Source organism: Strix uralensis, chromosome Z, assembly GCF_047716275.1.
Source record: "Strix uralensis isolate ZFMK-TIS-50842 chromosome Z, bStrUra1, whole genome shotgun sequence".
Classification (NCBI taxonomy): Eukaryota; Metazoa; Chordata; class Aves; order Strigiformes; family Strigidae; genus Strix; species Strix uralensis.
In genome coordinates, this window is record NC_134012.1 from 47,100,577 (window position 1) to 47,128,259 (window position 27,683).

The 27,683-nt window shown below is 41.8% G+C and overlaps 1 protein-coding gene across 4 annotated transcripts in view; it reads left to right on the forward strand.

Annotated features, from left to right (window-relative positions):
• The first annotated feature begins 1,155 nt into the window (after nt 1-1,155).
• APBA1 (amyloid beta precursor protein binding family A member 1) overlaps nt 1,156-27,683 on the forward strand; it is a 98,562-nt gene continuing 72,034 nt past the window's right edge. For 2 of the 4 annotated variants that reach the window (XM_074855677.1, XM_074855681.1), the window contains exon 1: nt 1,156-1,291. The gene's annotated coding sequence lies outside the window, so the exon portion shown is untranslated. Of the gene's footprint in view, nt 1,344-1,563; nt 1,584-27,683 lie in introns of those variants that run through there. The other 2 variants (XM_074855679.1, XM_074855680.1) reach the window with 2 other exon arrangements.

Consider the following 27,683-nt stretch of genomic DNA (forward strand, 5'->3'; position numbering starts at 1 on the left):
CAGGGCTATGTATCCGGGGCATAGGGAAGAATCTCCTCCAGCTTTTGTTATTTTCACTGCAAAAGTTGTCCAGGATAGGAGAGAAAAGCATCAATGAATAAAAACTATTACCAAAGGGGGAAAAGAAGTGAAGTGTTGCAATGTCTTAAAAACAGAAGGATATTGGCAGCAGTTATCTAAGCAACAAAAGTCACTCATACTTTCTTGACTTCTTATTTTTCAAAAATATTTTTTTCATACTCATTTTCAAAGTCTTCATTTGCAGAGTACTACAGTATTTTGGCTAGGATATAAAAGTGCAGCTGTGCTTACAGAGTGGCTGAACTATATCGTAATCGGAGAATAGGTGCTACCCTATTATCAAGAACCAGAAAGTCTCTTTCGAATACGTTTTTGGAAGGGGAAAACCAGAATTATATTCCAAACTAGCACCATGTTATCATAGTAATTAATTACAAGCCTTTATATGTATGGATTACTTATGATAGTTTGCAGTGGGGTATGCCTAAACACTTCACAGATGTTTATCATAATCTCTGAAAAGACAAATTTACAATACTGTCAAAATGCACCAATTTAGGTTGCAAATACTACATTAGTAGCCCTCTTTCAGGGAAGAGGCGCTGGTTAAGAGCTTTACAGCGGGGAAATGAGCCGCCCCTCCCCCGAGGCTGCTGGCACACCGTGGTTAGGTGGGCAGCACCAGGGTCCCTGCAGCTTCTCCGCAGCCGTGGAGGATGCCCAAGCCCGGCTGGCCACTGCCAAGGGGACGCGCTGCCTTGGTACAGCCCCCCGCACGCCTCGCCGCTCCGCGGAGGGAGCGCGCTCTTCTCTCCCGGGCGAGCCGCGGCGGCGGGCCCGCGCGGCGGGAAGGTTCGTGCCCGGCGGGGCCTCCCTCGCCCTGCTGTACCCACGCAGGAGCCGGCCTGGCAGCCAGCGCGGAGCCTCCCACCAGGGGACACTTCCGCGCCGCCCGGAGAGCGACGCTGCGCGGCGCGGGGGGCAGCCGGGCCGCCCTCCCCGCGTGGCCGCCCCGCAGCCCGCCCCGGCTGCCCAGGCCTCCGCCCGCCCCCCGCCCCGGCTGCCCGCGGGGCGGGGGCGCGCGCTGGCGCGGGGCGGGGCGGCGGGCGGGGCCGGTGCTGGCGGCGGCGGCGGCGGCGGCGGCGGCCGGAGGAAGATGGTGGCAGCGGGAGGAGCGGCTGGCTGCCGGGCTTCCCGCCCTGCGCTGCGCTGCGGCCCCCCCCGCCGGAGCCGCCCTGCCTGCTGAGGAGGCGGCGCGGACCCGCACCAGGTGCGGAGGGGCCGCGGCCGGGAGCGGGGCCGGGGTCCGTCCCCCCGCGCCGGTGTGTGGCGGGGAGGGAGGCCGGCGGGCCCCCGGGCCCCGGGCGGGGGGGGGGGGGTGGACAGCCCACTGCCGCCCTGGCGGCGCCTCCCGGGGGCGGCGGGGGGCCGCGGCGCTCCGCGGGTGTGCGCCCGTCTCCGAGCGGGGGGGGCGGCGCCGCACCTGCCCCCAGCTGCGGGGAGCGGCCTCACCGCGCACACCGGTGCCTCGGCGCCAGCCTCCGGCCGGCGATTTCGTGCTTGTGCGTTTCACCTATTTATTTATTTTACTTAGTGTTGGTGGGGTAGGCGAGGAATAATGCTGCGGGGAGCTGTGCATGCCCTAATGCACTGGTTTGCTGGCTTTGCTTTTTTAAATTTTTTTTTCCCCCCACCCCGCATCTCTTCTGTGGGGAAAAGGGAGGGGAGGAAGGGGGCGGGGGGGATGTGGCGATTTCGCAGCCGCCGATCGCGTGGTGACAGTCGCGGCAGGACGGGGAGCAAAGCCTTCTCCTGCCGGAGGTGCTGCCGGGCGCTCTGGCCGCGTCCCGGTTTGCAGAAGGGAAGCCAGCAGGGCCTGGAGCTTCCCATCTTCTCTGCGGGGGGGCAGCGAGGTGCCTGTTCAGCTCTCCATCCCTGGGCTGGGGGGGAGGTGACATCTGCTACCATCACGTACCGGCTTCAGGCAAGGGAAGGCGTCTTGATCTCTTCTTTCCGGAAAAGCAGTTTGATGTAACGATTGCCTAAATCACAGTCGTGGTCAGTGCAGCCGTATGTGCTGCATCTGCTTTCTGGAAGGATCAGTGTTAATAGGACCAATGTACCAAGACTTGTTTTATTGCTGTCATCTAGAAATCTGCCCTTTAAGAGAGACGATAACTTGGGCCTAGGCTGGAAAATGCAGTATCTTTTTGCTTTCCCCTGTTGTGGCTTTTTTGGGCTGTGGAATTGCAGTTTGCTGTAGCGAGCGTGTTGCAGATTCGACTGTTTTTGTAGCTGCTGAGGAACGAGAAGGCAGAGGAGATGTTTGCCTGACTCTGCATATATTAAGGGTGAGCTAATGTGGGTGTAGGGCAGATCAGGCATGTAGCATTTTTCTTGTCTATGACGTGCATCATGTTATGCCAACTGATAAGAGTACACCCAGCTGGCTGCAGTTTTGCGTCTGCTCTGTGACTGTGACCCGTGGGGTCCCAACCAACTTGCCCTGGAAAATATTCCAGTCACAGTACTCCAGGTTCTGCTGCATTGCTGTTAAAATTTGGACTGGCTGCACCTGGCTTTGCAGCCTGTGGCTGGAACAAGCACGTGATGCCTGACTCCCCAAACACTGATGGTGACATAGAACCTGTTTATTCTCTGGGTGCTACATTTTAGTGGTATGCAGATTGCCAGAAGTGAGGTGCACTAATGTGGGGAGAGGAGGGGGGGTGTGAAGGGGAAGGATAGGATGCCCAGAAGCGCTGTTCGAGAGTGAAGGACAACAGTTACTGTTGAATTCTGTACATTTGTGTGTATTTATACTGAAAAATTAAGTGTCCAGTAAATAATAATGCAGACCACAAGAAACTCTGCAAAAGCAGAAAATTTAGTGTTCTAATGCACCTTGGGATGGATGTTGTGGATGTCTAATGAGTGAAACATAAATGTGAGTGAAACATAAATGTGAGTGAAACATAAATGTGAGTGAAACATAAATGTGAGTGAAACATAAATGTGAGTGAAAGCTTGCCTTCATTGGAGAAATGTGATCTGAGATTGAGAAATCTATGAACTTTTAGGCCAACCTGATTGCTACAAAGTAATGGCAGTTCAAGGTTGGTTGTGTAGTATGAATCATATAATTCATTGGTCTTAAGTTTTCTTTGATGTTTCTAGTTGTAGCTCAAAGTGATACTTTTATCTTACATTAATGCATTGTCCTCACTTAAAATAGCAAGTTTTCTGGCTGCTATTCTGTCTCCTAACAGATGCAAGGCCAGCCTTTTGGAAGGCTATTAAAATAAAGGTATTCACAGATTATAGCCTTTGGCTATAAAAAGTAAGAATGCTGGGAACATGATTTGGTACATCTAAGAAGATAGATAGTCTTGGTGTGTTGGAAAGGAGGGAGAGACACCAAAGGTTTTTGGTGTAACTCTTTTTGGTTACTTAATATTATATCATTTTCACAATTTCTTGAGTTAATAATTAATTCTCAAAGATTTGGTTTTGATAAATTTGCAGTTCCTTACGTGTTTGGACGAGTGTAAACGCATTTCTAATTTTTTATTTGTTAAACTGTCTTCAGGTGTTTAAACCATAGGAAGTAATGCTTTGGAAGAAATCTTGTGATACTGGATGTGGTGGCGTGGTGGATGCCAGAGGTGAAAATCTTGGTGTAGTCCATCGTGCCTTTATTCTTGTGGGACAGGGAAAGCAGGTGGGGATTTTTGGAGATAAACCTGAACATCTTGTTTATTCTATGTGTATGTAAAGGCTCCATAATGCTTTGAAATCAGGGCCTGCTAATTTTGCAGCTAATGTTTGTGTCATCTGTCTAAAAAGCAACACTAACCAGAAAGCTGAATTCTTTGCTTATGAGATTTGAATGGATTTTAACTGGACCAGGAATTGGCTTCTGACGTCTTTGATAGCATTTTAAGCCACAGTCATATACAATGCTTACATTCTTAAAAAGCCTGCAATATGAGGATTATGTGCATCTTTGAAATGTAGTTAACCTTTTTATAAGCCGTGCCTACTGGCGCTAGACCTGACATGAAAGACATACGGGTGAAAAGAAATGGCATCTCCTGTTCAGCTGCTTATTTTGTATTTTTAACAGCCCAGTGTGGGAAGTCATTTGCAGTGGTTTTGTTGTTTGGCTTTAGGTTGTCTCAGTGCACAGTAGTGTTTATGGCAAACAAAATCAGGAGAAATTAATAGTGAATCCAGAAAAGGTGGCTGGCAAAATACACACTATGTTGGTTCTGTGGTGTTACTGCATGTGTGTGAGTTCAGGGTTCATATCCAAAATTAATGATCATGTTAAAAAAAAGAAATATATAAAATAAACTTCAGAGTCATCAAGTAAACAAAACAAAGGAAAAAAACAGAGATCTAAAACTTTTAACTTGCATCTCATGGCCTAGATACTTCAGACCGGATTCAGCATTTTTTCCTCGGCACATGAATTGTCTGCTATTGATCATAGCTGTTCTGGATTTATATGAGATTATGAATTAGAAGAAACAGATCTTTTGTGCTCAGAAAAAGAAAAAAAAAAAACTTTAAAAAAAATGAGAGGTGCTTTGCATAGTTTGATACATGTTGTCCATAGGCAGTGCAGCTTGATTAATTAAGACCTAACTTTGAACAGGACCTTATTACTGTAGGTTTAAGTCAAGTCTTGATATTCCAGTAATGCATTTTTAAATGTATTTTTCTGGTTTTACAGAAGGTGAGGATTCCTGCTTAATGAGAGATCTAGGAAACAACCCTCTGCTCATTTATTTCTAATAGATTGCATGTCATACATATTGTGTAGGGGTTAAAGGTTTCAGAAAAACAGATTGATTAGGTTTGCTTCATAGTATTGATTGATTTGATGAGCTGCTCAGAGCAGTGTGATAGTATTTTTCTGTTTCCACTGCGTGAGACTGCGTTCTTCTAAAAAAGCCGTATGTTTGTTGCTTTACTGAAGGGGCCGAGGGAAACATCTTTATTTGCTGCTTTCAGATATGCAGGCAAATAATGATGATAATACTTGTCCTAATTCTGAATAAATAAATACAGGAGCAGTGTGATGGGTATGTTACAGCCGTGGATGGCAGGGGACTTGGATAAAGATACTCTAGGACCTTAGGATGGTATTTTTCCACTAGGCCCTTTCTGCTGGACAGGGTCCATCCGTGGGAGGAGGAGTGGAAATGGGAGTGCAAACCCGTTTCCAAGGAGCCAGTAGGGAGATGCCACTGGGAAAGTGGCATCTCACCTGGTCCGTTGTGTTGTCCTTACAGGATCATATCCTGCAAGGTGTTTCCTGTTCTGTGTTCTGTCTAGTTGCAAATAATTCCCAGGAACAGTTTCCATCATCAAGTAAGCCTGTGTAAGCAACTGTTTTGTGGCTGAGCAGTGGGGTTTTGTACATCATCAAGCAAACTAGTGAAAGAAATGGATTATAGAAGTATTTAAAACAATACATAGTCTAGGTGAGGTAGACCACACTGGGAGCCTCTGTTTTTCTTGTTGCCTAGCAAAAGGAGGAAGAGATGTTCAGTGACATTTAGCCATTTATTTCAGACCGTTTAAAAGATTTAGAGTGTTTAAATTTATTTTTTGTTTTTGTTTTAGACATGTACCCTCCCCCCATGCTGTCCAGCATGTTCTTGGATTATCTATTTGGTCCGTCAAATCTTGCTTATAAACCAGCAATTAAGCATTACTTGCTTCTTTCGTTTTAATGAGCACTTCAATAAAAATTACTCTCCCTAAGAAGATGACCACCTTGTCACCCATCTGAGGAAAATGTGAGAGCAGGGAGTGAAGAGACTTCATTAAAAGTCTGTGGGTGAATGTGACAGATGAGCAGCACGTCCTTGGAATCTGGGTTGAATCCTTTTAGTGGTGATTTGTTTTTTCAACTAATTAAACTCTTCTGAACCTCTGTGGCACCCTTTTTGTGCATCAAGACCATCCCTGTTGAATTTGATATTCAAACTTTCAACTCTAAAAGATGAGCACAGAGCAGGAAAACACCAGGAGAGCAGAGCCGTGAAGTCTACAAAACTTGGCCATCTGCTGCCAAGATCGATTGAGCAACTACCGTGCATTAACTCACTGTTTTATTTTTGCCATACTGGGGATGTATGTCAGGGGAAGAACTGCCTTTCTGTGTATGTGTGATTAAGGTACTGGCTTCATACCTAGGAGATACAGGTTTGGTGTCCTATATTGATCTAGATAAATAATTCTGTTCCTCTGCAATTATTTTCATTTTTCTATGTAAGAGAAAAGGTTTCTGATCATTCCTCTTCTGGTCGTCAGAATTTTTTTTTGACAAGAAACATTTTGGTTAAAAATTGGTGGGTATTCAGGTGGGCAAGAGCTCAGGGGCTGGGTAAGAGAAGGTATTTTTAAACAGAAGGAGGAGCAAAAAAAACCAAAGTGGAAGATATAAAACATACATGACAATTTTTTCCTAACATATGCTTAGGTTTTATTAGTGAAATTTATTTATTTATTTATTTATTCTGATATATGAATTGCAATTCTTGCCAACAGTGTTACTGATACTATGTATTTACAGTGTCTGTTATATTGGGACTTTGATCATGTTTGAAATCTTGGTGCTTTGGAAATCTTAATTATAACTCTTCTTTAGACTAAATAAATACAAATTAGAAAAACATTTTTAAAAGAGCAACTGAAAGTAATATCTAAAAAAGCTCCCACCAAAGCAGGGGAAGGCAGTGGAGGGTAAAAGCTCTTGCTCTAGGTCTTCCCCACACTTAGATAAGAAGAATGCTTTAATTAACACTCTTCAGCCCCAAAGAACAGGCAAAACCGGTAGTTTTCTGTATGTTGGCTGTCTCAGGTGAATTTTGGGAGCATGGGTACTGCCTCCACCATTGGAAGGAGAAACTTGTACATTTTGTGTGATGTGTGTGAAGCTGAGGGTTTTTTCCTTCTCTTTTCTTAACAGCTTTCTCGCACCAGCTTTTTTATGATCGCAGAGTAACTTGGGTTGGAAAGGATCCCTAAATGCCATCTGATCTAAGCTCTGCTCAAATCGGGTGACTAAGGCGAGGGCTGCACATGCCACGTTTGTAGCTCTTGGCTTAACTAAAGCAGGAAGCTCTGAAGCCCAGGCGCCGCACCTCTCATGGGTTTCAAACACAAGAGTTTGCAGAAGGTTTTGCTTACCACCCCAGCAGGATGGGTCACAGCTGCTGGAGGCAAGCCTTCCTCCAACCTACCCTCCTTCTCTGCTGGCCAAACCACCATGCAGAGAGCTGCTCGCTCTGCTGCAACTGTTGGGGCGACAGGAGTGTTGGGATGAAGAGTGTCTGCTGTGTGACAGAAACAGCGATTACCTCCTGATGGGTGCTGGTTTTTAAGTCCTGTCTTTCCACGGTCATTCTACTCAGGAAATGGATGAAATATGGGCCTTTTGCTATATTAGCTTATCTAGTGATCTGATCATTTTTAACTCTTTTTTTAATTGTATTTGTAAAGTGGTCAAAACAGAGCAAAGTAACATCCAGAAGTTTAGAAAACTCTTTTACCTAATGAAGAAAATCTCCCCCAGTAACTTTGTGGTGAGCTGACAGAAAGTTGTATTAAAAGAGTCAGTGTAAAACCAGTCTGTAGCTTTGTAATTCCATCACATTTTCAGCGGACATTTTACATACCCTTTCCACAAACTTCACATGTATTTCTGATATCCACAGATATTGTACCTTTTGTTTCAGAGTGATAAATAGGGATGGACTCAGGGTTCTGCTCTTGCTCAAGAATTATCTTCCCTTGCTGATAAATGATTAATGTAATCCACTTATGAGATTGCCATGACATCATTCAGATTTTGGCATGCTTAATTTTATTTCATAACAATGAGAAAGTCCCAAAGTCCTTGAAAGCTTCTTCATGCAGGACCATGCTAAGGCTGCAAGAGAGATGTTTGAGCTCGATGCCTTCTTGGCAAGGAGTTGGGCATTGCTCTGAGGGGACAGCTCTGTAATGCATAATGTTGGTTCTGTGTTAGCTTCAACATCCAGGCTTTAGACTTTTAACTACAGCCTTAGGATAATTAGTCCGATTGCTTGGACAAGACTTTAAACTAGGGCTAAGTCAGGCAGTTTTAATGGGTTGTATTTTGAGTGTGGTACCCTTTGGGCCACACCAATTTTGGAATCAGCAGTTTTAGTTACAGTTAAAGTTTAGTTAGGGACTGAACACACTCTCACATATCTTTTTGTTTCTATACCTAAGAAAACTGTGAAGACTGAATGTCTTTATTTCAGCTTAGGTCAAACTGATTTGGAATGCAAATTTAAAGGTAATTAAGTCTACAGAAAACATATCTATATTTTAGGATTTACACTTAATGCTTTGATATACAATATATTGAAACATGTTCTGGAATCAAATCTAGCTATTAAAAAGAACTAGTATTTCTAGTTAGCTACTCACTTGATCATTTCTGGTTTTGGCGCTGATATCCCAGCCTCTTGAACAAAATTTTTGTCAGGAAAGCCAAATAAGTAAGCTGGAAGGAGAAGAGTAAATTGATTAGGATGTTTATAAACTGCATGTATTGCTGCTTATTTTAGATGAAAAATAGTCTCAGTAGTGTATCAGGTAACTCTTTGAGTTACATGGTTATTGCAGATGACATGGAGCATCACTTCTGCTGCACTGGTAATGCGAGTGCCTGTGTCACTGGGATCCAGTTGTTAGCTGTCTTCGACCACGAATAACAAAACATTTCCTAGAGGACATCTGGTTCTCTGTCAGACTCCCCTCGGGATAAATTCCCCCCTGATAGCCAGTAGAAGCATTTTGAACTGAATGGTAGTATGGAAATACAGTTGCATGAAAAGTGAATATTAAAAGCACAGTCCTAGCTTTTATACAGTTAATATCCATATAATGAATTTTTTAAAAAGCAATAAGTTCTCTACTCCAAAAATAATTCCCTTTTGGTGATTCTCTGGAAATTAAAACTGCAGTGAACAGCCTTTCTGTGCATGGAGCAAAGGCAATTTTCATGTATCACATTTTTGTTATGCAAATTCATATTTTATTGAAGATACTTTTTCTTCAGCATCTTTATCCATGAACATAATGACTTCTTAGGTGGAGGTCCAGAGATATTTTTGATTTTTTTTTTCTTCCAGTATATAACTATGTTGAAACCTGAGCAGATCACAAGTCAATTTTGATCTGCAGTGTTAAACTCTGTGTTATGGTCTGGTAAGCAGTGGCATCCACAAGCACTGTGGTGCAGGTTTATATACATACACTAGATGCTGTCTGGTTAATAGAATAGCACAAATAGCAGTGAGGTAAGAGTTTCTTTTTTATTAAGAAACAGCACTTTGTTTATTTGGAAAAGGAAGATTTTTTTCAAATGGCAGAGTGTGTAGAACAGGAACCTTAGGGCCATTGGGCACTGGAAACACTGAGGGATATGTACTGTGCTTTTGTAGGTGTCTTACACCTGAAACGAGAGGGTGAAATTACTGGGGAGAATTCACAGGGTGGGGTTGAGTAATTCAACGCTTTTTGTGGAGTGAGGAAGAGGAAGATACTTTTTCAGTCAGTTAAAATACTTTTAAAGTCAGTCTGAAGGTTTACTAATCATATGAACTGCAAGGACTCAATGACAGTACATAAAAAAGCTGCTGTTCTTCTGTTCTTACAATATTTGTGTCTTAGTTATTAATGCTTAGCATGTCAGAAAATCAGACACACACCCCTTAAAGACTCACCTGTCCAACTAGGTGCACATCTACCATCACTTTATTTACACTGTCTGTTGAAGACTTTGCTTCTCTCTGATGTCTGACAGGAATCCTGTGGCTTTACAGCCTTTCACAGTATCTCACACAGTTATTACAGTATAGTAGCATACAAACCTTGGTCATATCCTTTTTGTGTTGGCTTTTCAGATGGAGTGAGGTTCTGAATAGTGGACATACCTGATAATCTGGATAAAACTCACTGCTTCAGTGGCTCTGAGAAGAATCCAATGAAGTCTTTTGGTGGATTTCATTGGTCTTCACCTGGCAACTGTGGGGGTTCATGCTAGGGAGAAAAGACACATTTGCAAATACAAAGTCATCAAATCTTTCAAGTATGAAGTGGTGTGCTGTGAAGTCACCTGTAATTATTCATACTGAGTTTGAACAGCATGGGAGATCCAGCTGAAATGCTGGTGGGTTTTAGGAAGGAAGACTCTGCTTGCAGAGAAGAGTCACTCTATGCAAGGCAGTAGTCTGTTGCTGCAGCTTCCCTGGAAACCCACCCATTTTCCACTGGTACCACCTGATGAGGAAGATGCCACTCTTGCGGTCGATCTGTCCCGCAGCAGCAGTTTACAGGTGATGTGTGCTTGTGTAAGGGGGAGAACAGGGGAAAGGGAGGAGTCTAGTTAATTCTTTTTTTCCCCCCTAAGAAGACAAATTGGGATGTTGAAAATGCAAAAAAGTATCAGTCATCTGTTAAGGCAGTGTCAGGGGATCTTGCTTAAGGTTGGTGTCAGGAGTGAATTATTTAGGAAAGAGATAAACTTGCCTGAGACTTCCAGTCTTGCATAATTCTGTGTTCACCGTGGTCAAACTGGCCCTTCTTGAAGCCTCTCAAGAACTATGGCAGTACAGCTTTGTAAAGATCAAGACCAAATTTTACTATTAGTTTTGACAAAAGTAATTGGAGCAGTGATTACATGTCAGCAGGTAAATAGTTACCAGAATAAGATTTTCCACACTGGCGCCTGTTACTGGTTTTTAAAAGTTACATCCTGTTTGGAGGAGAAGAGTGGGGAAGGGAAGAGACTTTGTGTAGTTGGAGCATCCATCTGGTGCAATTCGATGACACAGCATGTTAGTGAGTTCTCTCATACTTGCTGTAACCAAGCCAAATACATGACAAGGACTTAGCATACAGTATAAAAATGTTGTTCCTGAATATTATATATTCAGACTTATAACTTCTGAAGTCTGTTTATTCCTGTACTCTTGTTTATTAACTGAGTCTTTGGAAGATACCCTCAGATCCCATGAGCTGTTTAAGAACAACATTCATGAAATACAAACTTTTTTTACCAAGAGAACGGAATCCCCCTAAAGGTCTCCCATGCTTTTATTATCCAAAGAGCAAATCTTCTGGCTGCAGTCCTGTCTGAAGAGAACGCCTATGCATCAACATGTTAAGTGTCAAGGGTGCAAATCTGGAAGCCATTTTCTGCTGAGGAGAGACTAAAGCCTTAGAAGTTTAGTCTTTTGTTCTGTTGCTTATCAGCTGTGATATGCTTTCCCCACAGGCAGTGGTTTCTGAATTCTCTTTTAGTGGCTCCAAGATCTGTTCTTGCTGATGCTTGTAGCTTACCAAGCACTGACACAGAGAACTGATGAGATTTTTGACACTTTTACTTGAGAGGAGGCGTTTGAGTGTCAGAAGCAAACATGGAGTGAAAATATACCAATTTCAATTTGCATTTTAGGAGATGGCAGTGGTATTGTTGCCAGTTTTTGTCTGGGGACTCAGGATGGTAGCAGTGCTTTTATTTGTATTTCCAAGGTTATCTTTATGACTGTGGATTCTTCAGCTTCAGCCCCATGTACCTCAGAGGAGACTTTCCTGTGTGCTAGTTATAATTTTATTTTTCCTGTCCCTAAGTGTAGCATGTAAAAATTGAATTTCTCTTGTTATCCTTGAGCTCCATCTGCATGTGCACGGTGCTTGTGACAAGGTCTGGAAGGTAATCTCACATACACATTTTATTTTGCGTCTGGTGTGTATCTATTCTGGTTTTGCTGTGGGTACTTTGTATTTTATATGTCTTTGAATTATATGTGGTGAGGATTTAATCCTCTTCTTTTTCTCTTCTCTCCCATCTGTATCTGGTTTGTAAGCCACGTCATCATGTTTTCCACTTGTTCTTTGTTCAGAGGAGGCTAATTCTTCTGCTTCTAAATTTATCCCCATTCATGAGTTCCCAGTATATGTGACATATTCCCCAAGAAAAAGCAGTGATGTAATAGTGGATTTTGCCAGGGGTTGAGGTTAGATAAAACACCTTTGCAAAGGATCTGATGAACCTGTGGAGGACACATGGGGACAGAGTTGAATGAGTTCATGTCTGGATGTGCATTTAATCTAGAAATATATATTTCAGAAAAAAAACTATCTTTTGGAAATTATAGGAGAATCATGGACTGGGTCAGTGGGAAAACCTTAGAGCTTAAAAATTGACAGATGCTTCACCATTTTGATAGAAACAGCTTTGCAGTCCACAGTTTGGAGCCAGTGGCCCACAATGTCTAAATAAATCTTTGTCTCTTCATGATAAAGGCTTGTCAGTGGGTGGTTACCATTTTGCATAGCTCTGATACTCCAGACTCAGGGAGAGTCTTTCCATTTTCTGTGGCCTAGTGAATATATGTTTGGTTTTTTATTAATGCTGAATATATTGTTGGGATGGTATCTGTACATACATGAATAAGATGGCATCTGGTATTCTTCTACCACACTATATTAGATGCTCAGTGAGTTACACAAATAGAAGACCTCCTTGTGACAGCCGTGGACACAGTTTCTGTTATCATCTACATATCAAGTACATGGCACTTCTGTAGCGTTTGGTTAGTAAAGGAAGCTACCCCATTGTTGCTGCTGTGATTGTACGCTGCTTTATATGAAGGTTTGCGTGGGTTTATCGATTCATTAGAGACAAATGCATTCCTGGATTGCAGAAGCAAACTTTCTCCAATTTTCTTGGTAAACCTTGTGCTGTCAAGAAAAGAATTACAGTAATTTTGAGCAGAAATTGGGTTATTAGTCTACCTTGTGGAAATTACATTTTGTTTCTACATCAGTAAATTTTTTTTTTTTTTTGGTTCAATTCTTTGAATTGAGACATGACAGAAGTCCAGGTTCAGTGTTTTTTGATGTCTCTTGGGAGAGAAGGATTTCACTCTGCCAATTTTTGGCCTGTTGAACAGAGACAGTAAGGAATACAGGGACTGAGTTAAGGGTAATGTTAGAATCTTAATAGCAAGTTTCCAGTGTTGGAGTTTAACTTGCCATTAAAACTCTTTGCTTTAAAAGAATTTACGGATCTCTGCCTTGGTTGTGTGTCTTGCAGTGTGGGTTGTTTGTCTTGAAATAAGTAACACAAGTATGTTCAAAGAATGATTCTTAGTAAATGGAGAGGACTGAAATGTTATCTCCCTTCTGTTAATAAAGGGGAATAATTTTACCTCCTAACCGAAAAGCCCTCACAGAAGCATCAGGAAACAAAGCTATAATGGTAAGAAGGACTTAACTGTGAATGATGGGGTGAGGTACAGAAAGGAGAATTAAGCGTTGATGTCTGCTAGACTGTGAAATAGTCTCCCAGGGAGTAAAGGAAGATGCATTTTTGGAGATGTGAATACTCAGTGGTGCAAGGGGTTCAACAATACTGTAGGGAACAATCCTCAACTTGAATAATCTCTTTCTGAGGGATTTAGACATGGCTTGGCTTTTCACGATCTGGGATGACTTCATCATTGAAACTGACATAAGCAGATTTTCTTTTCTTCTTTTGTTTCTCTCCAGATGTAGTTTTATAATACTGTTTTTTTCTATGAGAACAACCATTTGGAGATGTGGTAAATTATTTTCTGTTTTAGTTTTGCCCTTGAAGCAGCATTCCATGACTCTTTGGTGGTCAACTGCTTTAGGTTGATATTTAAAGTTTGATTAAAATATAGTAATGGTTAGGAATGAACATTAGCATATTTGATCCTTGCAGAAGAAGGTCAGAAGTTACTGGTGGGTCAGTATGACCTGTCCTACAGATGACTGGAGTGTAATTGCATACAGTCGTGCTTCGTAGTGATTTTTTTATTTCTTTGCAAGTGAGTGGAATGCTTGTAACAAGTGCACCCTGTACCAATGGGTCTATCTTTGATGTATCACAGAATCACAGAATCGTCTAGGTTGGAAAAGACCTTGAAGATCATCCAGTCCAACCATTAGCCTAACATTGACAGTTCTCAACTACACCATATCCCTAAGCGCTATGTCAACCCGACTCTTAAACACCTCCAGGGATGGGGACTCCACCACCTCCCTGGGCAGCCCATTCCAACGCCTAACAACCCGTTCTGGAAAGAAATACTTCCTAATATCCAGTCTAAACCTTCCCTGGCGCAACTTGAGGCCATTCCCTCTTGTCTTATCGCTTGTTACTTGGTTAAAGAGACTCGTCCCCAGCTCTCTGCAACCTCCTTTCAGGTAGTTGTAGAGGGTGATGAGGTCTCCCCTCAGCCTCCTCTTCTCCAGACTAAACAACCCCAGTTCCCTCAGCCGCTCCTCGTACAACCTGTGCTCCAGACCCTTCACCAGCTTCGTTGCCCTTCTCTGGACACGCTCGAGTCATTCAATGTCCTTTTTGGAGTGAGGGGCCCAAAACTGAACACGGTCATCGAGGTGCGGCCTCACCAGTGCCAATTCAGGGGTAAGATCACTTCCCTGTCCCTGCTGGCCATGCTATTGCTGATACAGGCCAGGATGCCATTGGCCTTCTTGGCCACCTGGGCACACTGCTGGCTCATGTTCAGCTGGCTGTCAGTCAACACCCTCAGGTCCCTCTCTGACTGGCAGCTCTCCAGCCACTCCTCCCCAAGCCTGTAGCGCTGCTGGGGGTTGTTGTGGCCCAAGTGCAGCACCTGGCATTTGGCCTTATTGAACCTCATACAGCTGGCCTCAGCCCATCGCTCCAGCCTGTCCAGGTCTCTCTGCAGAGCCTCCCTACCCTCGAGCAGATCAACACTCCCACCCAACTTGGTGTCATCTGCAAACTTACTGAGGGTGCCCTCGATCCCCTCATCTAGATCATCAATAAAGATGTTAAACAGGAGTGGCCCCAAAACCGAGCCCTGGGGGACACCACTCGTGACTGGCCACCAACTGGATTTAACTCCATTCTCCACAACTCTTTGGGCCCAGCCATCCAGCCAGTTTTTTACCCAGCAAAGCGTGCGATCATTCAATCCTCAATGTTGTTCTACTTGCCTTTCTTCCTTAAAAAATACAAGGAAAGTAAAATTTGTAGAAAAATCGATTTAAAGTGTAAGGATCAGATAGATGCACAGTGAGTGGCAGAGGGAGCACAATACAGGTGCTGGATAAAAAGAGATTAAGAGAAGAATGGTAACACTGTACAAGTACCCTTAACGAAATAATGTCCAGCATGGGTAGGGAGTGTACTCGTTTTGGCTTCAACAGAGGTAATTTTTCTTGAGCTGGGGGAGTAGGACACAGCTGGAGCAATGGACCCAGATTTTGGCTGGGATAGAGTTAATTTCTCTTGAGCTGGGTGGGGGAACAGCTGGACCTGGATTGGCCAGTGGAGTATATCATATCATGTGACACCATGCTCAGTATATAAAGGAGGGGTGGACGGGAAGGAGGGGATTCTCTCTCGCTTCAGGGATTGTGATGGCAGGATCTTGGTTCTTTTGGGATCGTTGACTCGGAGCAGGCTGGGTATCAGTCAGCCGATAGCGTGCAATCTCACTTGTAAAAAAAACCCCACCAAACCCGTTTGTACTTTCTATTATTGTTTTGGTTTATTCCAATTACTAAACTGTTTTTTAATATCAACCTATAAGTCTCCTTTTGTCCCTCCAGTTCGTCCCCCCATTCCCCAGGCTGGGGGAGGGTGAGCAACTGGCTGTGTGGTGTTTGGCTGCTGGCTGGGTTCTGACAGTGGTAAAAGAAAGAAGGATGTTTAGAAGTTAAAGGTGTTAGAAAAATGTTAGGAGAAATTGTGATGATAATGCTGGATTAACTGAAAGACTGCTAGGGAATATGTTTGGAAGTGATTCATAGGATTTGGGAGTTAATATAGATTGACAAAGAGTTTTTTAGGTTCTCATTGTTAGGTTTTCCTTCCAGGGAGAGTATCATTTCTAGCTGAGGTGTCTTTCCTGCCACATCAGTCTATCAAAAGAAGGTACTGTGTGTTTGTACCCAAACTTTTTGCTGGAAAGATGAAGCAGGTACTATGATTGCAAAGTGCCTTGAGCTATTTCAGAAGATCTGTCCTTGCTTCCCCACAAGCGGTCCAAGCAGTGCCACTGTAGCCCTGAGGATTCTCATTGTCACTTCTCTCCAAATCTTGTTTCCCATGCTCTTAAAATCCGGTATTATGGCAAATGCTTGTTAGTACCTGAAGGCTGATTAACATTATTTCTATAGACTATTACTGTCTCGGTAATTGTCCTGAATTTCATGATGTGCTTTATCATGTACCCACATTCACACATTTTACCCATCGCTGTAATACCTTCAAGCATGTGAAGCGGGCAGTGCTGCATGTTGAGCAATAACAACCCGTACTTGCACAGGACCAAAACTCAATAACTAAGCATCAAGCCTGACTCCATTGAGTGTTGAGGTTTTGATTGCAAAATCTATGGTGTGATTGCAGTTGTATAGAACTGGTGTTGTGACTTCAGTGGTACTCAGAACTGAGAAAATTATTGTACTGCATGTCATTGAATTAGCTGATTCCTTGGATGTATTTTCCTTGCAAGTATTTAATGGTCTATTGTACATATTGTTTCTCCTTCCCTTCCTCCCTTAACTTTTTTGCTAAAGAGGAGGCTAATTTTTGAGTCAGAGCTGAAAAACTGTACAATCTCCAATAAAGTAGCTTCCATAAGAGGTATACAGCAGATACTGATATATTTTTGTCTAAGATCTTTTTCCTGCTTTTGAAAGCTGTGTGGAATCCATTAATTTGCCAGACCTTTCCAGATCTTTAGAACTGGAACAGCAGTGAATTTGGGTGGTTCTAGAAGGTAGTGTAGTCCTCATAGCCACGTGCTGTGCGTGGGTTGTTTGGTATGGTGCAGTGACCCAAAAGACTGCTGCAGCAACCGTTTCTTATGTGGAAGCCTGTTCAGTGAAGCAGAGAAGTTACCTGCTGCACTGGCGGTCTGCCTGTCAGTTGTGCTTCACCACTGCTGTGCTTTTTGTGTGTTGTGTTAGTAGTTGGAGGAGTTTGAAGGCACACTGTAAAACCTGCCAGGGAACTGTCAACATTTGGTTTTAGTTTTTGTGTCTAAGTTTGATAATAAATTACTGATGTTGTTGTGTTGTTGCTGTGTATGTAACCCAGATCACAAGTCACTGAGAGTGGTGGAATGGTAGGGCATCTCCAGTGCAGAGTCTGTGACTGCCAGGAACTTACTAAGGTTTAGAATAGCAGTAACTTTTATCTTTTCAATGAATACAAAGCATGTGATTAAACAACTACTGCCTGATGCCTGTGGTTTGTTGTTAAAGGCAGTTGACAGTCTTTCATGTCTTTTGGCTAAATTCACTGAAGCTTGTGCAAAGGTTTAACTTGCATGTGTATTGTGTGAAAAGTGCTACAAATACCTGGAAGTTAAAATACTGCTAGGTGGTGTTCTACTTGTTTCTTTCTGTGCAGAGCAAACAAAAAAAAAATTAAGGTGACATCACTGCTTCAGTGTTGGGGATGTAAGGGTGTAAGTAATGAACTGATAATCCTTTCTAAATGTGGGAGGTGACCCTTTTTGTTTAAAGTAGCACTTAGTTTATTTTGATAGTAGTTATTACCCTGTCTGCTTCTGTTTACTTTTTCACTAACTGCACTAGAATAGCTCTTAGAAATGCCCCATAGAGATAAGCACGCTGGCATTTTCTGAGCAATGAATAGACTAGCAGAGTTCCACATTGTGGAAGCCCTGCATAGCAGCTGAGGCTATGCTTTTGAGCCACAACATCCAAATTCTCTGAGGTGGAGATTAGTGAAAGTGAAGGGTATTAGTGTTCTTTCTCAGTTTAGCTATATCTTCCCTAAATGGGATTTTTTTCCTAGGGATCCCAGGATTGCAAATCCTTGGGAATTTGAAAAAGTACAAGAGCAGAAAATAGAAAATATCTAACAGTCTCAATGATTCTTTGATTTAGCAGGTCTCACTGCTCTGCTTCTAGCATAACTAGCCAAGTCCCAAACAATGATTTTTTTACTTGCTTCAGGAATGTGGAAGAAACAGTATTTTTAATGAGAAAAAAAGCAGTGTAGAGGCATCTGATTTAAATCTCTGTAGTTCTGCTGTGATCTTGTCAGTGCAACAAAGAACAAAGCTGTATTCAATTTTGTAGAGTTATATTTATTTAGAATAAACTGGAGGTCTATAGTATTCAATCCATGTGTTTGTTACTGTCAAAGACTTACTTAGGAACTGAACTGAGGTGGCACTGAGGCGTTGTGGACATCTCTGGAGGATATGCCCGTATTCTATTTGGAAGCAATTTTGCTACATAAGTTGCCACATTTTGGTTTTTTTGTACTGTTTTCAAACAAAATCTGTTTAAGTAGCTCTTTTTTTCTAACTGTAAGCTGTATACCATACTCTTTGTCACGCTTGCACTCTTTTAAATTCAGAATGACTCAGTTGATTTTTCAACTCTTTGATGAGCTCAAAAGCAAAGATAACTTTTTAAAATTTTGTACACTTGCTTGTAGTTGGAGGACAAATACACCCAAAGAAATCTGTAAGAGAAGAAACATGATGAATAAGTGTACTGTTACTTAAATAGTGCTCTTATCCAAATCTTTCTTCAGGCAAAGTTACTTTATTACTCTTCTGTCTCCTCTCCTCATGTTGTGTTCTTGCTGGAAGAATTTGCTTCTTTAGGTTTTTTTCCTTTTGTTTTGTTAGGAGATCTATTGGGCAATATAGTAAAAACAAACAACCAAAACACATCACCACCAAAACAGCCCAAACCCAGAAATTAGTCAGTTTGAACTCTGGACAGCTATTTTAAGGCAATTTTGGTGCTAGTAAGGTATTTTTTTATTATGAGCAACTAAAAATCATTCTCCTCTAATTTACAGATTTATGAAGCTTGAGGGAATTAAAAAAAAAATTGTTTCCTAGCGAGATCATATTTATGGGAATGTAGGTAGGGTGAAAAAAGTATTCTAAATCAATAGTAGTTTCTGAGTAAAAGACTGAGATATTTTATATTGCCTGCCTTTAATAATATGGATACATTTCTTTAGCTGATTTACAGAACCTCCCAAAAGCTTTTAATTATTGTTTTGTTTGTTTATGTCTAAGTTTCCACACAATTTATTAAGTGTTTTTGGCATTAGTAAGCATCATGAGAGTTTCTTGTACAGGATTCTTCAGTAATTTGTCTAGAGTGACAGAATGTATAGCTCAGTACAAAAGCCAGTAATGAAATCCTGTGTATGCTTTTGGGATGGAAGAGGCACCATTTAGCCTTGTTTTTTGGCTATATTTTTATCTGCTTGGAACCATCAGGTGGATGGGAAAATGCCCTTTAAAGGAATTGCCACTACTGGATCTGCATTTCTGTATTTGGGAAGTGCTCTTGTGCAGTTACTCCTGTGCTTAATCTTTTTGCTTTCTGTCATAGTTTCTCCTTATTTGATGGTCTTGTCAGAACCCAGCAAAGTTCAATATGCTAGGCAGGTTGTGAGATTCAGAAGAAATCAGTCCTTGAGTAAAGCCAAGCAGAAGCATCATTTATCAAAGAAATGATTGCAAAGTGGCTAGATTCTGTACACTGGGAAGGAACTAAACTTTTGGGTGGTATAATGTTTGGACATTTTTATAGAATCTCTTATATTAAAACTGCGCTTGATAAGGTTACAACAGACAAACGCAGTATCTTCCCTTGTATGACTTAACTGTTGCATACCTCCTCCACTGCCTTGGCATCAGCACCTGACAAGCAAAGGTGGGATGCCTTCAGATCCCTGTTACACTGGTGTAAAACTGTGTCAGCTCCAGGTGTTTAAAAATTTAAAGCCTTTTCAGTTTCTTGTATAATTCAAAGCAGCAGACCGTCTGGACTACTCACTTTCACAATACAGTTAGTTTATGTTTGGAGATGATTGAAAGTGAATTTGGGAAACCTGGCACAAGAGTGGCTAGCACAGCTTTTCTCAGGGAATGGGCACGATCCCCTCCCCCTTCCCCGCCAGAGACCAAATGGCCTTTTTTTGACCTGCACATGTCCCATGGAGAACCCTTGTGTGTCTCTTGAATATCACTTCCACGTGGCTCTTCCCATGGGATTTTTGGGGTGTGATTTGTAATCTTTGGCAGGTTTATTGTGTAGCATTATGGAGAAGCTGGGGAAGGGATGGGCAGGTCTTCTCGCCAGCATCAGGGCTACCCTATAAGTGTCAGGTGAGTGCTAGTTTTTAAAAATGGACGTGAAAGCACTGCTATGGGGAAAAGCTTCCATGAGAGGATCTGGGAGCTGGGTCTGGTCTGAAGCCACGACTGATTAAATTAAGAGAGTCTGGCATTGGGGATCTTTGTAATGCACTAGACAGCCACAGGACTGTGATTTCCCCTGGTGCTTTGGAGAAGAAAACCCTTAAGGAATTACAGAAGCACAAGGACACCTGGAATCTGATTTTCATAAGATTCATAAGGATTTCATATGTCTGGCTTTCTTTTACTGCTCTGTTGCTTTCTTGTCCCACTCCCTACATCCTTACTACATATCTCCCAAGAAAGCCAGGAAATCCTGTTGAGAAGCAGAAGAGGGTGAGGATAATGTCAGGCTGAAGACCTGCTGAACTGCTGGCCTGGTCATGCCCGCAGGTCGGTCTGCCAGCCACTGCCAGACTTCTGCTCACCTTTCCCCTACTGGGAGGATGAACTGGGATTGCCCATGAAGCTCAAATGAAGTCCATTATTTTGAGACTCTTATAAAATAAATATAAAATTGGCCAGTGGCTGAAAAGTTAAGGATGAGAAATAAAGAAATATTTAATCACTTTAAAGTATTGTTTGTGGATTATCAACCTAATAAAAGAGCCTACCTTCCAGGCTCTTTAATCGTAGAGTGTTTTCTTTCAGCACAATATTATGCTTAGGTTATAAATCTTCTAAACTTGTGTCGTTCTTTTGTTTTCTTTTTGGTAAACAGTAATTGAAAATCAGCAACATAATATATTAAATCTTTAATGAAGCTTTAATTATGTCTGTACATTTTTATTTGAGTGATATCAACTTGTATAAAAACATTAGGCATACTTCACATGTGATACTCCACAAAATGCTCACATATAGATAAAATAACATTCATCTGGTTTTTATTTTATAAAAGTTCTTTTTTGGTAGTGGCTTTGAACATTTGTGTTAGTTTGTTTAGGTTCTGTATGGGTCTTTAAAGTGTTGATGCTATATGAAGTATAGAATTTGGATTAATGTATCAAATAATAGAGTTTAAATGTTTGGCTTTTTTAAAAGAAAATTTCTTTTGCAATTCTGAATACCTATATATCAGACTATGACTACTACTTTTTCCTTTTTTTGCTTCCCTTTTTCTTTCTCACAGACACTTAAGTTATGATTAATTGAATAAACAATTACTGAAGGAGATTATTAGAAATCTTATATGGCTTTTCTTAGTTTCAGCACTTGTAATTTTGCAGTTGCAGTGATCTTTCATAAAAAGTTCATGCAGTTAATAGTAATATTTTTACTTGCACAGTGTTTTACAAATGAATGAGCTCTTCAGGAGAGTATTTTCTGTTACTTTAGAAGAAATATAGAACTTTGTGATAATCAGACTTCTGCTTTTTTAAAGTATTTTCTTTTGACATTTTTCACTAAACATTTGAAATAATTTTGAATCCTTGCCATCAGTAGTGGTTGTGCCACTACTGTTGTACAATGAAAAGTAGTGGTTTGTGGAGAGGAACACTCACCAGTTAGAAGTAGGTTTGCTAGACAGTGGGCTGATTTCACATATGACCTTTTCACTGCAATGAAACAGAATTTAAGCCATCAAAATTAATGTATTAGCATAGCTTAGTAAAAAGGGACAACATTTAGACTTCCTTTTTGTATTTTGTTTTCTATCTTCAATATTATCTGAATTGACAGATGAAAATACAGTGGACATTTTTTATTCTCATCAGTATGATGATAACTGGGTATATCTGTAGCCAGCGTTTTCATCTACCTTATAACAATAAGACAGCATAATTTCTCCATAGTTATCCTTTGCCTTCAAACCATGGTGTTTTTGCTGTATGTCTGATTACTCACGTAGACTATGAAAGAACTCTGACATATCAGGAAGTATGCAGTTGCTATGAAGGCTCTTTACTTTGGGGTGGGGGTGGTGTTGGGGTTTTTTGGTGTTTTGTTGTTGTTTTTGTTAGGAGTTGAATGCTGAACTTTAGATTGAGTACTAAGCTTGTTTGGATCTCAGAAGATTTGGGTTTCTTTAATTTTCTAGTCTGTGCTTTGACCTTCTACTCAATTTCCCATTATTCTTTCCCAGTTGATAAATTTCCATTCAGAAGTTAATCGTTATTAATTCCACTTAAGCAGGAGACATAAGAGCACCAAACAATAGCCACACTCCGTCTTTGTAGGAACAGATAGAGATCTGTCTTCAAAAGTATACCACCTTGTGTAAGTGTTGCAATTCCTGTCTGATTTGAAGAATGACTTGCTGGTTTCTTTGATGCCTCTCTCAGAGGATGCTTTCAGTATTGTTCATGGAGGAGCTCGTACTTCATTACATCTCAGAAGTCAGGAATGCCCCTTGGTGGTATCACACACTAGCGCTCTCTAACTACTGACGTTTTTACTGCTGGAGCACAGAACCAGGTATGTATGCTATGGTGGGGTTTACTGGCTGAACCTGAACTGAGGCATTTTGTCCCTGTTTTCTCACGTCTTTCATGAATGAAAACTTGTTTCTTAGAATGGCAGAAGAAGGGATTTTTAGCCTACTGCTAGTTATTATAAATTAGTGTTTGTTCTGTGAAGTGCCTGTGTACTAAAGTAATGGGAGTTCTGTGTGTTGCTGTAGTGAAAGAGTGTTTCAGTCTGTAGGAGTTTTAAAACAGGATGCATCACATTCTGTTGTATTTAGCATTGGGCAAAACTACATGGGCCTTATGTTGGTACAACACAGTGCTTTCAGAGGTTGTGAACTGTGGAACAAGGTTAAGTAGCTTAAGGAGATGTATGTGTTCTTTGTCAATGCTGAATCAAGAGATTTACTTTGAAAAGCAGGTTAAAGATGTAAGAAAGAATCTAATCATAGTAAGTTACTCTTTTTCCTTTTAAAAGAATTTTAAAGATTGATTTTTATTTTATCAGTGTATGATTTTATTAATCTGTTGCTTTCTACATTTTTAATGCCACTTCCTGAGGGAGAATTTTTCAAAGACTATGATTGTTTTCATGAATGATTATTCTGGCAATGTTTTTAATTTTTTTTTTCTTCATAAGTGTGAGGTGCGAAGGTATCCTTGTCCTACAAGTAGAGTCAACTTGTTTTGGGTGATTTTTTTTTTTTCAAGTTTTAAATTTAGTAATTTTCTTCTCTTTGCAGAACACTTTCTGATATGCTTCTGGTCTAGATTTATTTATTTGGTTCAGTGGCAGTGGGAGGAGGGTGGGTGAATTCCATTTTGTGCTCCCTGCAAGATTCATTTTTCATCAACCATAGAGAGGAATCTAGTAACTCACTGTTGAAATGAAACCCTGCATCAAGGTGGATTTTGCAGGATTTTGTCAGTAGTACTCAACATATTCATTAGAGGTGTGAAAACTAGAGGAAGTCTGAGGGACCCACCAGGGTGTTGGAGGGCAGAAAAACAACCACTATGTGTCTTAATAGGGGTAAGGGAAAGGGAGGTGCTCTTCAGCAGGGACTAGAGCAAGGTGCATGGTACTGCGGTGAGGGAGCACCTGGCTAAGTAGCAAGTCTGCAGAAACTTCTGTGGGGATTGCAGCTAATGTAAGACGATGATGACAGTGTAAGATGGGTTATCAGTGATGTACTGTTACTGAAAGGTGGTTGATGCACTGAGAGAACAGGAATGTAGCCTTAGGAGAGGCACGAAGGATGCTCAGTGAGGGGTCAGATGGTGTATCCTGTTTGGCACGCTGTGTTGGAGAGAGCTGGAGAGAGTTCAGAGGAGAGTACTCGAAGTCTGTAGGTGGGCAGGCAAGACCGTGAAGAGTGAACCCCACTACTGAGTAGGCATTGCGTAGGCCAAAGAAGAGAGGGTATGTACAGGCACTGAAAATAGCTGCAGTAAAGACGTGGTGGACAATCTGTGTTTGGTTTGTCAGGACTGGGAATAGCTAACCAGCTTCCACCAAAACAGTGAAGAGTCAGATGAGATCTTGAGTAAACTTTACCAACAGTAAGAATATTGAAACATTCAAATCTGACCAAGTAACCATGGATGCTTGGAGGCCGTTGAAAATGAGTAAATACACATATTGGAAATGTCGTCAGTGTCACTGATGCTGACTTCAGGGACAGGGACATTGAGATGATTGTGTCAGATGGCATCTCAAGATATGACTCAGTGATTGCAGAGTTTTTGGTATTGCTGTCACATAACTGTGTGGTTTGATTGGTTTTCTAGACGTAGGGGTAAAATCAATCCACTGGAGGGGGTTTAAACATGCCTGCTCTTTTTTTTTTTTTTTCCTTTTCTTCTCACTGACTTGGTATTATAAAGAACTAGACAAATTTACACAAGCCTGCATTTTCCTTTTTTTCTCCAAGCAGTACCTGTGCTGATTAGTTCCAACGAAATTTGGAAGAAGAGTGGAGACCTCAAAAATAAAGCAAGCTATTCATTTTTAATGAAACTGATGATCAGATAATGGGAAAATGCATTCCCTTTCTCCTCTGAGAAGATGACAAGCTGGACTTATTTATATATAAATTTGGCAGTCATCAGTTGACTACACAGCTGTGTGTATTGGACTACCATTGCTTGTGTAGGTCTGGACTCGTAGATGGTTCTGTTTCTTGTCTGATCATGATTTCTTCAGGTGTTAGAATTAACTTCATTACAGTAATAACAGAAGGTGGTTTAGAAGACAATAGAAAGCTATAGGGATTTGAGCTTCTTTTGAGTTGTCTGCACAACAGAATTGTTTTAATTTATCAAATAGTAATCCCAAGTGTTCATGGAAAGAGTACCTCCATCACAATACTCATATAATTTTATGACTACGTTTATAGCTCTTGATTTTGTCCATTATTTTTCCATTTGCACTGGTTAGATTTCACATGTAATCTGTAGCAGGCAAGGTAAGAACCATGTATGAGAATACCAGTGGCTTTGTCAACACTGTAACCGATGATTTCCAATACATAATTTAGACGCTGAGCTGAAATCTACAACATATACCTAGGAGGCATCTGAAAAGCGGGTCTGCTTACAGTTCATGGTTTTAAGTGAGGGCTGTAAACCCAATGTAATGGCTGCTTGTTTACTAGTGTTTTAAACCTGTTAATTTGTATTCTATATTGAACGCTATCTGTCTCCCGTGTTGGTTAGAAATTGTAACACATCTGAACACCCTCTTTACACCGGTAATCTGTAGGTGGAGTGGAGGGAGTCTTGCTTTCTTGCTTTTCAAGTAGATGTGAAATGCCAGAAAGCTCATATTGGCTGAGCTTCTCTGTCAGAATCTGAAGCCTCTACACTTCTCTGACATGGATCTTGTGTGGTTGCTAGTCTGACAAGAAGCTTTGATTTATGGTGGAGCATAGATTAGGTTAGGACACATTTACTCTATGAGCTGTGATTATGGGCTTGTTTCCTGCCTGTTTCCTTGTTTCCTTTGAATGCAAGTTCTGTGATGCAGTTTAAAAGGAGAGTAGATGTTTGCAAATTAATAATGTCAAAGCCACAACTGAAGCTTGAAGTAATCATTCCTGTAGGCTGATGTTGCTGTTGCTCAATTTTCCTGGGTGTTGTCTCTAAAACCAGCTCTGCTCTCTTTTTTTGCTTATTGAGTGATTCGACATTAGGGAAAATGTCCAAGATAATTCCCAGAGGAAATGAAAAACTTTGAAGGAGATTGGTTTGGTGCGAAATACTGTCATATCTCTAAGTAATTGAGAATAGCAATATAATTCGGTTCATGTCACAAATAGAACAGTATGCCTGAGAGAACACAAATGGAAATTGCTTATGCAGGAAGGGGAAGTGAACTGCAGCATGTTGGGTACTATTTTGCAAATATAATCCACAAATCCATTCTGCTCACATTCTTATGCTATGCCTCTTTCTGTAGTATTACAGAGGGCCTCAATATAAACAAATGGGTAACGTAATTAGTTTATCTGAGCATTTCTGTATGTTGAATTTCAATCCAAATTGTACCTTGGCACATCCTGCTGTCTGGTGTGGTATAAAGTTACTAGAGCTTTCAGAGGGAATGGTATAGTTAAATTTATGAAAGTGTTTCAAATTGGAATCAAGCTTCGTTTACAGTACAAAAGCAAAACAATAATATGTCAAATCAAAACAAAGTAAATGACTGCTAAAAATGAGCAATCAGGAATTATTCTGGTTCAAGTACAACTGTTTTCTATCTCTTTTTTTAGTTTTTGGGTGGTTAGTGACTACACAGAAGTAATTCCAGAAATCAAGTTTTAATCTAGAAGGATTTGCATGGCTGTTCTGACATCTTTGAAAGGTCACAGAGTCACAGATTTGTCTAGGTTGGAAAAGACCTTGAAGATCATCCAGTCCAACCATCAACTCAACATTAACAGTTCCCAACTACACCATATCCCTCAGCGCTATGTCAGCCCGACTCTTAAACACCTCCAGGGATGGGGACTCCACCACTGCCCTGGGCAGCCCATTTCAATGCCTAACGACCTGTCCTGTAAAGAAATGCTTCCTAATATCTAGTCTAAACCTTCCCTGGCGCAGCTTGAGGCCATTCCCTCTTGTCCTAACACTTATTACTTGGTTCAAGAGACTCATCCCCAGCTCTCTGCAACCTCCTTTCAGGTAGCTGTAGAGGGCGATGAGGTCTCCCCTCAGCCTCCTCTTCTCCAGACTAAACAACCCCAGTTCCCTCAGCCGCTCCTCGTACGACATGTGCTCCAGACCCTTCACCAGCTTTGTTGCCCTTCTCTGGACACGCTCAAGTAAGTCAATGTCCTTTTTGTAGTGAGGGGCCCAAAACTGAACACAGTCATCGAGGTGCGGCCTCACCAGTGCCAAGTACAGGGGTAAGATCACTTCCCTGTCCCTGCTGGCCATGCTATTGCTGATACAGGCCAGGATGGCATTGGCCTTCTTGGCCACCTGGGCACACTGCTGGCTCATGTTCAGCCGGCTGTCAATCAACACCCTCAGTTCCCTCTCTGACTGGCAGCTCTCCAGCCACTCCTCCCCAAGCCTGTAGCGCTGCTGGGGGTTGTTGTGGCCCAAGTGCAGCACCCGGCATTTGGCCTTATTGAACCTCCTACAGTTGGCCTTAGCCCATCGCTCCAGCCTGTCCAGGTCTCTCTGCAGAGCCTCCCTACCCTCGAGCAGATCAACACTCCCACCCAACTTGGTGTCATCTGCAAACTTACTGAGGGTGCACTCGATCCCCTCGTCTAGATCATCAATAAAGATGTTAAACAGGAGTGGCCCCAAAACCGAGCCCTGGGGGACACCACTCGTGACCGGCCGCCAACTGGATTTAACTCCAATCACCACAACTTTGGGCCCGGCCATCCAGCCAGTTTTTTACCCAGCAAAGCGTGCAAACATCTAAGCCTCGAGCCGCCAGTTTTGC